This window comes from Rhinopithecus bieti, unplaced genomic scaffold (assembly GCF_001698545.2).
Source record: "Rhinopithecus bieti isolate Rb0 unplaced genomic scaffold, ASM169854v2 scaffold_3040, whole genome shotgun sequence".
In the NCBI taxonomy this organism is placed as follows: domain Eukaryota; kingdom Metazoa; phylum Chordata; class Mammalia; order Primates; family Cercopithecidae; genus Rhinopithecus; species Rhinopithecus bieti.
Genome location: NW_016804657.1, coordinates 3,863,573 through 3,880,343, shown reverse-complemented (window position 1 = coordinate 3,880,343; position 16,771 = coordinate 3,863,573). Strand labels below are relative to the sequence as shown.

Genomic DNA, 16,771 nt, shown 5'->3' with positions numbered 1-16,771 from the left:
AAGGAGAACTACACACCACTGCTCAACAAAATAAAAGAGGACACAAATAAATGGAAGAATATTCCATGCTCATGGACAGGAAGAATCAATGTTGTGAAAATGGCCATACTTCCCAAATAATTTATAGATTCAATGCTATCCCCATCAAGCTACCAATAACTTTCTTCACAGAATCGGAAAAAACTACTTTAAAGTTCATATGGAACCAAAAAAGATACCGCATTGCCAAGACAATCCTAAGCAAAAAGAACAAACCTGGAGGCATCACGCTACCTGACTTAACCAAAATAGCATGCTACTGGTACCAAAACAGAGATATAGACCAATGGAACAGAACAGAAGCCTCAGAAATAACACCACACATCCACAACTATCTGATCTTTGACAAACCTGACAAAAACAAGAAATGGAGAAAGGATTCTCTATATAATAAATGGTGCTGGGAAAACTGGCTAGCCACATGTAGAAAGTTGAAATTGGATCCCTTCCTTACACCTTATACAAAACTTAATTCAAGATGGATTAAAGACTTAAATGTTAGACCTAAAACCATAAAAACCCTAGAGAAAACCTAGGCAGTACCATTCAGGACACAGGCATGGGTAAGGACTTCATGGCTAAAACACCAAAAGCAATGGCAACAAAAGCCGAAATAGACAAATGGGATCTAATTAAACTAAAGAGCTTCTGCGTGGCAAAAGAAACTACCATCAGAGTGAACAGGCAACCTACAGAATGGGAGAAGAGTTTTGCAATCTACCCATCTGACAAAGGGCTAATATCCAGAATCTACAAAGAACTCAAATTTACAAGAAAAAAACGAACAACCCCATCAAATAGTAGGCAAAGGATATGAACAGACACTTCCCAAAAGAAGACATCTATACAGTCAACAGACACATGAAAAAATGCTCATCATCACTGGTCATCAGAGAAATGCAAATCAAAACCACAATTGAGATACCATCTCACACCAATTAGAATGGCAATCATTAAAAAGTCAGGAAGCAACAGATGGTGGAGAGGATGTGGAGAAATCGGAATAATTTTACACTGTTGGTGGGAATGGAAATTAGTTCAAACATTGTGGAAGTCAGTGTGGCGACTCCTCAAGGATCTAGAACTAGAATTACCATTTGACCCAGCAATCCCATTACTAGGCATATACCCAAAGGATTATACATCATGCTACTAAAAAGACACATGCACATGTATGTTTATTGCGGCACTATTCACAATATCAAAGATTGGGAACCAACCCAAATGTCCATCAATGATAGACTGGATTAAGAAAATGTGGCAAATATACACCATGGAATACTATGCAGCCATAAAAAAGGATGAGTTCATTGCCTTTGCAGGGACATGGATGAAGCTGGAAACCATCATTCTCAGCAAACTATCACAAGGACAGAAAACCAAACACCACATGTTCTCACTCATACGTGGGAACTGAACAACAAGATCACTTGGACACAGGGCAGAAAACATCACACACTGGGGCCTGTCAGGGGATTGGGGTGCTGGGCAAGAGATAGCAATAGAAGAAATACCTAACGTAAATGATGAGTTAGTTGATGGGTGCAGCAAACCAACATGGGACATGTATACATATGTATCAAACCCGCATGCTGTGCACGTGTACCCTAGAACTTAAAGCATAATAAAAAATAAATTAAGTACTGGAAGAAAAAAAAAATGTGTCAACCAAGAATACTATACCTACCAAAGGTGCCCTTCAGAAATAAAGGAGAGATAAAGACTTTCCCGGAAAAACAAAAGCCGAGGGAGTTTGTAATCACTGAACCTGCCTTACAAGAAATGCTAAAATGAGTTCTTCAACTTAAAATGAAAGAATGCTAATTAACAACATGAAAACACATTAATTTTAAAAAGTTACTATACATTCAAATTCACAACTCTACTATAAAAGTTTAAAATATATTAAGACAACTTAGCTATAATAATTTGTTAATGGATATACAATACAAAAGATGTAAACTGTGACATTAATTACATAAAATGTGGTAGGAGGAAAAGTTAAAGTGTAAAGTTTTTGTAGGTAGTTGAAGTCAAGTTGTTATCAGTTTAAAAGAGACTGTTAGAAGATGTTTTTAGTAAGCCTCATGGTAAACACACACACACCTGTAGTACGTACAAAGTAACATAAAGAAGAAGGAATCAGAACATACCATTATAAAAAAAACTATCAAATCCCAAAGGAAGACAGAAAGAGAGGAGGAAACAAACTACAGAACATTCAGAAATCAATTAACAAAATGGCAATGGTAAGTACTTACCTGTCAATAATTATTTTAAATGTAAAGGGATTAAATTATCCAATTAAAAGACAAAATGGCTGAAGGCTTAAAAAACAAGATCTATCTGTATGCTGCCTACAAGAAACCTTGGCTTTAAGTAAACATACAGGCTGAAGGGAAGCAATGGGAAAAGATATTCCAAGCAAATGGTAACTAAAAGAGAACAGAGGTAGCTATTCTTACATCAGACAAAATAGAATTTTAGTCAACACAAGAAACAAAGGTCATTACGTAATAATAAAGGAGTCAATTCATCAAAAGGATATAACAACTGTAAAAATACATGCACCCAACATATCCACCAGAACATGTAAATATTAATAAATGAAGCACATATTAACAGAAGTGAAAGGAGAAACAGCAATGCAATACAGTCATGAACTGCATAATAATGTTTTGGTCAACAACAGACTACATATACAACAGTGGTCCCATAAGATTATAATGGAGCTGAAGAATTCCTATAGCCTAATGATGTTGTAGACATTGTAACACATTACTAAGGTGTGGGTGGTGATGCTGGTATTAAAAAAACCTAATGTATTGCCACTCATATAAAAGTATAGCACATACAATTACATACAGTAAATAATACTTGATAATGAAAATAAAAACTATGTTACTGGTTTATGTATCTACTATACTATACTTTTATCATTGTTTTTAGAGTGTACTCCTTCTACTTGTAAAAAAAAATGGCAACTGTAAAACAGCCTGAAGCAGGTCTTCCTGTAGTCTTTTTTGATGTAGGTGTTTACTGCTATGAACTTCCCCTTTAGAAAGGCTTCTGATGCATCCCTTAAGTTTTAGTATGCCGTGTTTCTTTTTTTTTTACAATTCTTAAAAACTTTCATTTTGATTTCTCCATTGACCCACTGATTGTTCAGGAGTATGTTGTTTAATTTCCACATACTTGTGAATTTTCCAATTTTCTTCCTGTTAGTGATTCCAGTTTCATACCACTGTGGCTGAAAACAACATTTGATACGATTTCAATCTTCTTGAATTTGTTAAAACTTGTTTTGTGCCCTAACGTGATCCCTCCTGGAAAATGTTCCATGTGCTCTTCAAAAGAATGTATTTTCTGCTGTCAGCTGGAATGTTCTTTATATATCTGGTAGGTCCATTTGGTCTGTAGTATTAGACCCTCATCTCAGACCATAAACAAAAACCAACTCAAATGGACTAAAGACGTAAAGGTAAGACCTGTAAGATTACCAGAAGAAAACACAGGGAAAAGCTTTTTTACATTGGTCTGGGCAATGAGTTTTTTTGATATGATGCTCAAAGCACACACAACAAAAGCAAAAATGAACAAATAGGATTGCATCAAACTAAAAGGCTATATACTATGGATTATTATTCAGCTTTTAAAAAGAAGAAATTCCTGTCATTTGAAACAACATGAATGAGCCTTGAAGGTATTATACAAAGTGAAATAAGCCTAGCATAGAAATACAAATACTCCATCTCACTTACATATAGAATATTTTCAAACTCAGAAGCGGAGGGTAGAGTGGTGGTTGAAAGGGATTGAGTGACACCAGGGGATGGGGAAACGTTGTTCACAGGATTCTAAGTTTCAGTTATACAATAGATAAATTCTAGAAATCTAATGGACAGCATGATGACCATAGTTAATAATTCTGCATTGTTTAAACTTAAAATTTGCTAAGTGAGTAGATCTGAAATGTTTTCAATTTTTTTTTAAACATAGTTACCATGTGAGGTGATGGCCTCTCTTGCAGATAGATGTGTCCATGTGATTAAGTTCTGGTCAATAGGATATAGCATGAAGTGCTGTGTGTAACTATGAAGTCACATACTTTTTCTAAAGCTGCTTGCTTTCCACTTGTTTTTTTCCCTTTTTCTCACAAACTAGAATTGAATGTGGTGGTGCTGGCAATTCACACTCATCTCTGCAGACATGCAACACCTTAGGGAATGGTAAAACAAAAGAGAAGAAACAAAACAAGGTCTCTGGATGGCAGTGTGAAACAGAGCTGCCCAATATTCAGAACTGCCGGTTGGCTCAGACTGAGCAAGCAAGGGAGAAAAAAAAAAAAGACTATTTTTTGCATGCAAAATGATAATGTCTACAAATAAATTCATTTTTTTACCTAGAATACACCTCAATCTTTTGATGGCATATTTTTTAAGCTAAGTTTTCCTGAATACCCTTACAAATGTGTATGAATTCGCAAAAGGTATGTCACCACTGAAAAGAATCATGTGAACAGAAAAAACAGATAAACTTAGCATATATGGGAAATTGTGGCAGCATGTTAAAAATGAAAAAGAATACATCTTTTCCCTTGAACGTTATACTCTCCTGTTTTATAACTATTCATTTGTAAAAGATTTATTCAGAATAATAGCATACTGGATTTACAATTCAATATGAAATAAAACTTTCTGTGGGAAATGTAAACAGAAAGCTGAAAGGAAATAAACTTATATTCTTGCCTTTATGCTTCATCCCCAAAAGTAAAGTATTATAAATGGGTTACCAAGGAGAAATCTCTCCTATTAATAATATAGGAGAGAAGTTGATTCCTGGGACCACTATATAAATAACCAATTCATTTTCCAAAAGTCAAATGTTAATTTTCACTCATACACTACCAGTGGCAACACTTTCTTTATACTTTTCCCAGAGCTGAAAAAAATATTACTGGAAGTATAAACATAAAAGCTGATGCTGAACAGAAAAAAAAAAGACTTTGCTTGCTGAACTTTAATAAATCTTAAAGCAATTAAAAGCAGATTGTGAGGCCTAAGCAAACTTTCTTCATTCCAGGAAAGCAAAAGAGGCATCAGAAAGTCCCCCAAGTCCAATACTGCCCAGGATTCGTTCACACACATACTTTCACAATTTTGAAAGTGATCATTATGGATGACCAAAATTACATGACATTTCTTTAGCATACTGGTTAAAGGTACAAACTACAAAGCCAGACTGCCTGAATTCAAATTATTTCCATCACTTAATATTTCTGTGTCATTTTGTTATTTAATGTCCCTGTCTCTGTTTCCTGTAAATGAGGAATATTAATAGAATTTTGCTTACAGATGCTGTTATGAGAACTTAGTTATTCAATTATTAATAGAATTTGGCTCAAAACAAGTGCTATTACTCCTGTATTCCTAGGTATAGGTTTTTTCCTCTATGTACAAGCGTGTTTATGTATGTATCTATCATATATATGCTTTAATTCAAAACCTCAATTCTTCAAAAGGCTTATGGTTACAATTTCTAGAGACTATGTTATTCATTCAACAACTATTAAGTATCTACTATATTAAAGACACAGTAATAGTCAAGATTAAAATGAAAAGGGTCCTTCCCCACAAGGAGCTCACTGTCAGAACAGCACTGTCCTATAGAAATATAATGAGATCTACAAATGTGAGCCACATGTAGAATTTTTTTTTTTTTTTGAGACGGAGTCTCACTCTGTCACCCAGGCTGTAGTGCAGTGGCCAGATCTCAGCTCACTGCAAGCTCCGCCTCCCGGGTTTACGCCATTCTCCCGCCTCAGCCTCCCAAGTAGCTGGGACTACAGGTGCCCGCCACCTCACCCGGCTACTTTTTTGTATTTTTTAGCAGAGACGGGGTTTCACCGGGTTAGCCAGGATGGTCTCGATCTCCTGACCTCGTGATCCGCCCATCTCGGCCTCCCAAAGTGCTGGGATTACAGGCTTGAGCCACCGCGCCCGGCATGTAGAATTTTAAACTTTCTAGTGGCTATATAATGTAAAATAAAATAGGTGAAAGTATTTTAATAATTTATTTAACCAAACATACTCATATTACATCATTGCAATGGGTAATCAATAATTAAAATTATTAATGACAAATTCATTCTTTTTTATATCTTTGAAATTCAGCATGTGTTTTACATTTAGGCACATCTCAATGCAGATGCTACCAGAAATACTCTGATCCACCCAGTTCTTCCCTTCTTCACCTACTGGCACATGACAAAAGCGGTGAGCTGTCCTGTCCAATACAGTATCCACTTGTCATGTGTGGCTACTTACATTTAACTTATATTAAATAAAATTAAAACTTCAGTTCCCCAGTGACAGTAGCCACATTTTAAAGTGTTCTATAGCCACATATGGCTAATGGCTACTAACTATACTGAATACTGCAGGTCTAGAGGGAAGACAAATGTGCAACAACTACATTTAGATAATTTCTACAGTGGGATTATCTGTCAAGTTTAGTAGGAGCATTAAAAAGGTAGAAACAATCTGTGCCAAAGTGAGAATTTGCCAGACAAACAAATTGGGAGACAGTGTTTAGGAACAAAACCATGAGACAAGTTCCAGGAGTTTCAGAGAGTTTACTGGGAAAAGTATAAACAGGCCGGGCACGGTGGCTCAAGCCTGTAATGCCAGCACTTTGGGAGGCCCAGGCAGGCGGATCACGAGGTCAGGAGATCGAGACCATCCTGGCTAACACGGTGAAACCCCATCTCTACCTAAAATACAAAAAATTAGCCGGGCATGGTGGCAGGCACCTGTAGTCCCAGCTACTTGGGAGGCTGAGGCAGGAGAATGGCATGAACCCAGGAGACAAGAGTTTGCAGTCAGCCGAGCTCACTCCACTGCACTCTAGCCTGGGCGACACGGCAAGACTCCATCTCAAAAAAAAAAAAAAAAAAAAAAAACAAAAAAAACCCCAGAATTACTGAAGACATACATGAAACTGGCCAAGGCTTGGGCAAGGACCAAATCCTAAAAAGTTTTACAGCCCATGAGGTAACACTGTAGGATACTAAAGATTTGTTGACAAGGAAGCCTTTCCTACCTACACTTATGGCAAAACTAAGGAAGGAAGAAGTTACTGTTGAAATGGGAAGAAGAAGGGAAGAATCAAAGAAGCTATAGCTCCAATCCTAAATGCTAAATGTTAAAATAAGATTTATGAGCATAAATATGTAAAATAATAGTTTGGCAAACACCTCAAATAAATTTAACTGACCATTTTGCCATTATCAACACCAAAGAACTTTATTTTAAATAGTTAAATTTAAGAAATTTTGAGATCTTGCTTCTATAGACAGCTTTTACAAATTAGGTTTTAAATTTATTCTAGAAGAACTCTTGACGATGATACCAAATAATTTCTGCATCCAACAATCTCATTTAATGGAAGCCAAACATGAAAATTTCAAGAACTCAATGACATCTGTATTGTTTAACTGCCATTGAGTTTCAGGAATATACTTAGAATTTTCTAGAAAGTCTTATTATCTAGGCAGGCTTACAATATTGAGCTATCACATGTAACACAGAAGGATTAAGAGTCTAACACAAAGTAAGTAGAATAAAGATGAAAATTGTAAAGAAAATATTTTGATTCCTTTAGATTACAAAATAGTAAGGTCGGCACAACTACATAACCCAAATGGTTAAAATGTTTTAAAATTATTTTCCAAAGATAAAGCAATAAATATCATAAATGATCAGAGTCAAGCTCATTGGATATAACCCTTACACGCTCTAAAGAAACATTATTTTTAAAGAACAGAGAAATATCCAAAATAGTGTTTTATGTACAAGTTCTGACTGCTCCAAACTGGCCCTTTCAATAAATACTTCGTAAGTCAGCTTCTACAATAAAGATTTTCAAGACATTTCCTGTATTTTAATTATTTGTAACTCAAAACACAAAATATCTTTCAGAACGTATGCTTTTCATAATCCTAAGTGACACTTGTATGAGAAAATAATAGGCTAAATTCAGACTATTCTAAATTAAATGCTATTTCAATTCATCTTATCATTTAGATAGCAATTATTACAGCACATACAAGCCCCAAAAATCTAGCTAGCATGTACATTTCACTTAAAAGTATTAAATGTATCCTAGAAAACTTTGCCTAGTGAAGATTTTTTTCCTGTTGATTTTCATTAAAAATTAGGCAAGACAATACTCAGTGTTTTATGTTTCTGATAAGCAAAAGGCAAGTAAAAATCCTAACAATTTTTTAACATCAAAAAAGGGAGAGAGAGAGAGGGACTTCTGATTTCAAAATGGTAACACAGAGCAAGCTGGCTTCACTCCCCACAACAGAAAACCAAAACCAAATACACAGTGCTGAGATTATCACCAGCAATATGCCAGAACTTAAATATGATGATGAGACAGTTCCCAGAGCCACAGAAGTGAAAAAAACTCCAAGCAGATGACAAGCGAATCAGACTTCTACATCTGTGGTGTCCCTTTCACCATTCTGCTTGACACCAAGCGTGCAAAAAATTTCCCCCAAAATCAGCTTCTACTCTAGAAAAAGTGAGATTGAGGTGGACAACCAGCTTCCCCACCATACTGGATTTCCTGGCAGGAGACCTGTCCCTGCCTTAAACGATGAGAAGCACCACAAGTGCCAGAAGGGAGAAATATTCAAGGAGAGCCAGAGACCAGAAGGGGAGGTGCGACTACCACTCCCACCCCTGATAACTGCTTTATAATCCAGCCAAAGAAGATGCCAAATCAGAGTTGCTATTAAGCAGCACCATTCTGTAGGAGTTACATTCCACAGGTTAGGATGAGCATGAACCCTTAGCTGTCCTTCTCACACTGCCAGAATATTCCCTTTGGGACCTCCTCCATTTCGAATGGGAAGGACTCTGATCATGTACTAGAGCCAAGGTGAACCCAGGCTTAAAGTGCCACCTTGACCCCACAAGAAGGCAACAAACTACTGGTAAAGAATCTGTTTACAAATATGTCCAACAAAAACAAAGCAAGCCAGATAGAGAAGACTGGAATAAAAAACGAATTCTTCAATGCAAAGACACAGATGTATATCCAGAAGAAATAACAGCAAACAGGCAACCACAATCTTCCCAGACAAAGCAAGAAACCAGTGACTAACAGTAACAAGACAGCAATATCTGAACTCTCTTCCCAAGAATTCAAAACAACAGTTTTAAGGAGACTCAGTGATCTCCAAAATAACACAGAAAACCAATTCAGAAATTTATCAGAGAAATTTAACAAAGACATTGACATCTTTTTAAAAATCCAAAAGAAATTCTAGAACTGAGAAATACATTTACTGAACTGAAAAATTCATTGAAAACTCTCAACAATAGAATGGACCAAGTCAGCAAAGTTATCCTTCAAATATGAAAAGAAAGTCTTTCCCCAAACTATGAGAAAGTATTCACTATCACCAGACCCATCTCACAAGAAATGCTAAAGGGAGTTCTTCAGTATGAAAGTGGAAAAAAACCACACTAATGTACAAAAAGAAAACATCTGAAGGTATAAAACCGACAGGCTAAAATTAAATACACAGACAAACCCGAGAATACTTGAATACTATAATTGTGGTGTACAATTCACCCACAACTCTAGTATGAAGCCCAAAAGACAAATCTATCAAACACAGTAATACCTACGGCAACCTGTTAAGAAATAGGTAACAGAAAAAATGTAAATTGAGAAAACTAAGAGTCTAAATATGGAGAGAATAAAGTTAAAGTATAAGGTTTTTTTCTTTTTCTCAGTTTCTATTATTTTCTTTGTGATCTAAGATAAGTTGTCATCTCTTTAAAATACCTTGTTATAAGATGTTTTGTGTAAGCCTCATGGTGACCACAATGCAAAAAACCTGTAATAGATTCACCAAAAATAAAAAGCAATGAATTAAAACATACTACCAAAGAAAATAACCACAAAGGGAGACAGTAAAAAAGGAAGACAGGAATTACAAAACAAGCAACAAAATGGTAGTAAGTCCCTACATATTAACACTGAATGTAAATGAACTCAATTCTCCAATTAAAAGGCAAAGAGTGGCTGAACAGATAAATAAGAAACAAGACCCAACTTTATGCTGCCTATAAGAAACTTAGCACCTATAAAGAAACACAAAGACTGAAAGCGAAAGGGTGGAAAAGATACTTCATACAACTGGAAACCAAAACAGAATAAGAATAGCTATACCTATATCAGATACAATAAACTACAAATCAAAGACTATAAAATGAGATAAGGTCACTATATAATGAGAAAAGTCATTTTAGCACGACGATATACAGCAATTATAAATATTTATATACAACAATGGAGCTCCTAAGTATATATGCAAACATTAACAGATCTAAAGGGAAAGATGGACTGCAATACAATAATAGTAGGGGCCAGGTGTGATGGCTCATGCCTGCAATACCAGCATGTTGGGAGGACAGGACAGGAGGATTGTTTGAAGCCAGGAGTTCAAGACCAGCCTGGGCAACATAACAAGGTCCTGTCTCTACTAAAAAGTTTAAAACTTAGCCATATGTAGTGGCATGCACCTGTAATTCCAGCTACTTGGGAGACCGAGGCAAGAGGATCACTTGAATCCAGGAGGTTGAAGCTGCAGAGCCCTATGAACATACCACTGTGTTCCAGCCTGAGTGACAGAGTAAACATGAACATACCACTGTGTTCCAGCCTGAGTGACAGAGTAAACACTGTCTCTAAAAAGAAAAAATAGTAGGGAACTTTAACACTCTACTCTCAGTAATAGATCATTCAGAGAGAAAACCAACAAAGAAACATCAGACTACACACTAGGTCTAACAGAACATTTCACCTAATAGAAGCAGAATACATTCTTCTCATCAGCACATGGAACATTCTCCAGAAGAGACCATATCTTAGGCCACAAAACAACTCTGAACAAATTTAGAAAAGCAGAAATCATATCAAGTATCTTTTCTGACCACAATGTAATAAAACTAAAAATCAACAACAAGAGGAACCTCAAAAACTGCATAAACACATGGAAATTAAACAATATACTCTGGAATGACCAAAGGATCAATGAAGAAATTAAGAAGAAAAAAATTTTAAATTTCTTGAAATAAATAAAATGGAAATACAACATAACAAAATCTCTGGGATACAATAAAAGCAGTATTAAGAGGGAAGTTTATAGCAATAAACGTCTATATCCAAAAAGTAGAAAGACTTCAAATAAACAACCTAAATTGATACATCTTAAGGGACTAGAAAAAGCAAAAAGAAATCAAACCCAAAATTAGTATAAGGAAACAAATAATGATTATAGCAAAAATACATGAAATTGAAACTTAAAAAAAAAATACAGATCAATGAAACAAAGTTGGTTTTGTAAAAGACAAAATTGACAAATCTTTAACTAGACTAAGAAAAAAAAGACTCAAATAAAATCAGAAATGAAAAGATGTAACAACTGAGACCACAGAAATAGAATCATTAGAGACTATTACAACTACATGCCAACAAATTGAAAAACCTACAAAAAAAAGAGTAAATTCTTGCACATATAAAACTTACCAATAGTGACCCATGAAGAAATAGAAAACCTCAACAAACCAGTAACAAGTAACACGATTGCAGCTGTAATCAAAAGTCCCCCACCGAAGAAAAGTGTGGAACCTTATAACTCTATTGATGATTCTACCAGACATTCAAGGATGAACAAATACCAATTCTACTAAAAAAATCGAAGAGGAAGGAATATATCCAAACTCCTTTTATGAGGCAAGCATTACCCTGATACCAAAAACAGATAAGGACACAACAAAAAAGGAAGACTACAAGCCAATATCACTGATGAGCATAGATGCAAAAATCCTCAACAAAATACTAGCAAACCAAATTCACCAACACGTTAAAAAGATCATTCACCATGATTAAGTGGGATTCATCCCAGGGATGCAAAGATGGTTCAACGTATGCAAATCAACAAACGTGATAATTAACAGAACCGCTACAAAAACCCCACGACTATTTCAACAGATAAAATAAGCATTTGATAAAATTCAACATCCCTTTATGATAAAACCCTCAACACAAAGGGTATAAAAGGAACATACTTCAAAATCATAAAGGCCATATATGACAAACTCCCAGCTAACACTGCACTCAAAGGGGAAATATTGAAGGTCTTTCCTCTAAGATTTAAAACAAGACAAGGATATCCATTTTCACCACTTTTATACCACTTAATCTTGGAAGTCCTGGCCAAAACAACTAGGCAAGAGAAATAAAGGACATACATTCAAGTTGGAAAAGAAGTCAAATTAGTCTTGTTTGCAGACAACATGATCTTATACTCAGAAAACACTAAAGACTCCACCGAAAAAACTATTAAAACAGATAAACAAATTCAGTAAAATTGCAAAATACAAACTGAACATACAAAAATCAGTAGCCTTTATACACACCAACAGCAAACAAAGTGAAAAAGAAATCAAGAAAGCAATCCCATTTACAATACCTACAATGAATATGAAATCCTGGGAATCAACCAAAGAACTGAAAGATCTCTGTTAAAATCTATATAACACTGATGAAAGACATTGAAGAGGGCACCAAAAAAAATTGAGATATTCCATGTTTACTGAGTAGAAGAATACTGTTAAAATGTCCATACTACCCTAAGCAATCTATAGATTCCATGCAATCTCTAACAAAATACCAGTAACGCTCTTCACAAAAATAGAAAAAAAAAATCTAAACATTTATATGGAATCACAAAAGACCCCAAATAGCCAAAGAAATGCTGGGCAAAAAGAACGAAGCTCGAAGGGTCACACTGTGTCCGGAATTGGTGGGTTCTTGGTCTCACCGACTTCAAGAATGAAGCTGAGGACCTTCTCTGTGAGTGTTACAGTTCTTAAAGATGGTAGTCCGGAGTTTGTTCCTTCAGATGTTCAGATGTGTCCCCAGTTTCTTCCTTCTGGTGGGTTCGTAGTCTCGCTGACAGGAGTGAACCTGCAGACCTTCGAGGTGAGTGTTACAGGTCATAAAGGCAGCATGGACCAAAGAGCAGCAGCAGTCATGGACCAAAGATATGGTGCAAAGAAGGATAGAACAAATCTTTCACCATGTGGAACGGGACCCCTGGGGGTTGCAGCTGGCTGGCTCAGGCAGTCTGCTTTTATTCCCTTATCTGGCCCCACCCACATCCTGCTGATTGGTCCATTTTACAGGGAGCTCATTGGTCCATTTTACAGAGCACTGATTGGACCGTTTTGACAGTGTGCTGATTGGTGTGTTTACAATCCCTGAACTAGACACAGAGTGCTGGACATAAAAGTTCTCCAAGTCCCCACTAGGTTAGCTAGATACAGAGTAGCCATTGGTGTATTTACAAAATTGAGCTAGACACAGAGTGCTGACTGGTGCATTTGTGATCCCTTAGCTAGACATAAAAGTTCTACAAGTCCCCACTAGACTCAGGAGCCCAGCTGGCTTCATGTAGTGGATCCCGCACAGGGGCTGCAGGGGGAGCTGCCTGCAAGTCCCCAGAGGCGCCTGCACTCCTCAGCCCTTGGGCGGTGGATGGGACTGGGCCTAGGGAGCATGGGGCGGAGCCCGTCAGGAGGCTCAGGCGCGCAGGAGCCCACGGGGGAAGAGGGGGCTCAGACATAGCGGGCTGCAGGTCCCAAGTCCTGCCCTGTAGGGAGGCAGCTGAGGCCCCGCAAGAATTTGAGCACAGGACAGGCGGCCTGGCACTGCTTGGGGACCCAGCGCACCCTCTGCAACTGTTGGCCCAGGTGCTAAGCCCCTCACTGCCCGGGCAGGCAGCGTCAGCCCACCACTCCTAGTGTGGGGCAAGCTGAGCCCGCGCCCGCCAGAAGTCCCGCCAGAACTCCCGCTGGCCTGTGAGTACCGCTTGCTCCCCGGCTCCCGCCTGCACGTCTCCCTCCACACCTCCCCAGCAGGCAGAGGGAGCCAGCTCTGGCCTCCATCAGCCCAGAGAGGGGCTCCCACAGTGCAATGGTGGGCTGAAGGGCTCTTTAGGTACCGCCAGAGTGGACGCTGAGTCCAAAGAGACACTGAGAGTGAGGGCTGCTAGCACATTGTCACCGCTCAACACTACCTGACTTCAAAATTTACTACAAAGCTATAGTAACCAAATCAACATGGTACTGGTATAAAAACAAACACATAGACCAATGGAACAGAATAAAGAACACAGATATAAATCCATGTATTTACTCATCTTCGACAAAGGTACCAATGAGAGGTACCCCCATCAACAGCCCAAGGGCTGAGAAGTTCAGGCTCCGCTCGGGACTGGTGGGCAGCTCCGCCTGCAGCCCCGGTGCAGGATCCACTGGGTGAAGCCAGCTGGGCTCCTGAACTGGATGGGGACTTGGAGAACTTTTATATCTAGCCAGAAGATCGTATGCGCACCAATCAGCACTCTGTATCCAGCTAACCTAGTGGGGACTTGGAGAACTTTTCCATCTAGCACTCTGTGTCTAGTTCAAGGATTGTAAATGCAACCATCAGTACTCTGTGTCTAGCTCAGAGTTTGTAAATACACCAATCAGTACTCTGTGTCTAGCTCAAGGTTTGTGAATACACCAGTTGGTACTCTCTAGCTAACCTAGTGGAGACTTGGAGGACTAGCACTCTGTGACTCTGTGTGGCTCTAGGATTGTAAATGCACCAATCAGCACTCTGTGTCTGGCTCAGGGTTTGTAAATACATCAATCAGCACTCTGTGTCTAGCTCAGGGTTTGTGAATACACCAATTGGTACTCTGTATCTAGCTAACTCTGTATTTAGCTAACTAGCACTCTGTGATTCTGTGTCTAGCTGAAGGATTGTAAATGCACCAATCAGCCCTCTGTCAAAATGGACCAATCAGCTCTCTGTAAAGTAGACCAATCAGCTCTCTGTAAAATGGCCCAGTCAGCAGGATGTGGGTAGGGCCAGATAACGGAATAAAAGCAGGCTGCTGGAGCCAGCCAGGAAGCTTTGTTCTTTCCCTCTTTGCAATAAATCTTGCTGCTGCTCACTCTTTGGGTCCATGCTGCCTTTATGAGCTGCAACACTCACAGCAAAGGTCTGCAGCTTCACTCCTGAGGCCAGCGAGACCATGAACCCACCGGGAAGAACGAACAACTCCAGACGTACTGCCTTTAAGAGTTGTAACACTCACCAGGAAGGTCTGCAGCTTCACTCCTGACAGCAAGACCATGAACCCACCAGCAGGAAGAAGCTCCAGATACATCTGAACATCTGAAGGAACAAACTCTGGACACACCATCTTTAAGAACTGTAACACTCACCGTGAGGGTCCGCGGCTTCATTCTTGAAGTCAGTGAGACCAAGAACCCACCAATTCCGGACACACCAAGAACATACAATGGGGAAAGACGGTATTTTCAGTAAATGCTGCTGGGGAAACTGGATTAACTATATGCAGAAGAATGAAACTGCACCACTCTCTCTCACCAAACACAAAGATCAAGGCAAAATGGATAAAATATTTAAATCTAAGACCTCAAACAACTGATGAAAAACTACTAGAAGAAAACACTGGGGAGATGCTCCAGGGCACTGGTCTGGGCCAAGATTTTCTGTGTAGGATGTCAAAAGCACAGGCCACAAAGCAAAAACAGACAAATGGGATTATATCAAGTAAAAAGCTCTGGACAGCAAAGGAAACAATCACAAAGCAAAGAGACAACCCATAGAATGAAAGAAAATCTTTGCAAATTATCCATCTGACAAGGGATTAATAATCAGAATATTTATGGAGCTCAAACAACACAACAGCAAAAAGCCAAAGAATCTGGTTTAAAAATGGGCAAAATATCTAAACAGACATTCCTGAAAATAAAACATACAAATGACCAACAGGTAAGTGAGCAAATGCCCCTTGTTAGTAATCATCAGAAAAATGCAAATCAAAACCACAGTGAGATACCATCTCACCCTAGTTAAAATGGCTTTTATCAAAAAGACAGGCAATAACAATGCTGGTGAGGATGGAAAGAAAGGCGAACCCTCATACATTGTTGGTGGGAATGTAAGTAAGTACAATCACTACAGAGAATAGTATGGAAGTTCCTGAAGAAACAAAAAACAGAACTACCATATGATCAAGCAATTCCACTACTGGGTAGATATCCAAATGAAAGTAAACCAATATATCAAAGATATATCTGCACCCTCATGTTTATTGCAGCACTATCTACAATTGCCAAGATACAAATCAACCTAAGTGCTCATTAACAGATGAATGGACAAAGAAAATGTAGTATATATACACAATGAAATACTGCTCAGCTACAAAAAAGAAGGAAATCCTGTCATTCGTAGCAATGTGGATGAAACTGGAGGTAATTATGTTAAGAAATAATCCAAGCAGTAAAAGACAAATATTGCTTGTTCTCACTCATATGTGGGAGCCAAAAAAAGTGGATCTCATAAAGATACAGATTGGTGGTTAACAGAGGCCAGGAAGGATATGGGCAAGGAAGAGATGAAGAGAAGTTGATTAATAGGTACAAATATATGGTATGATAGAAGAAATAAGACCTAGTCTTTGATAGATCAGTAGGGTGACTATAGCTTAATCTATTGTACATTTTGAAATAGCTAGCATAATTTGAATGTTTCTAGCATAAAGAAAAGACAAATATTTAAGGTG

General features: G+C 38.0%; 1 protein-coding gene across 2 annotated transcripts in view; it reads right to left on the bottom strand.

Annotated features, from left to right (window-relative positions):
* MAGI3 (membrane associated guanylate kinase, WW and PDZ domain containing 3) overlaps positions 1-16,771 on the bottom strand; it is a 299,696-nt gene that overhangs the window by 208,211 nt on the left and 74,714 nt on the right. The window lies entirely within an intron of this gene.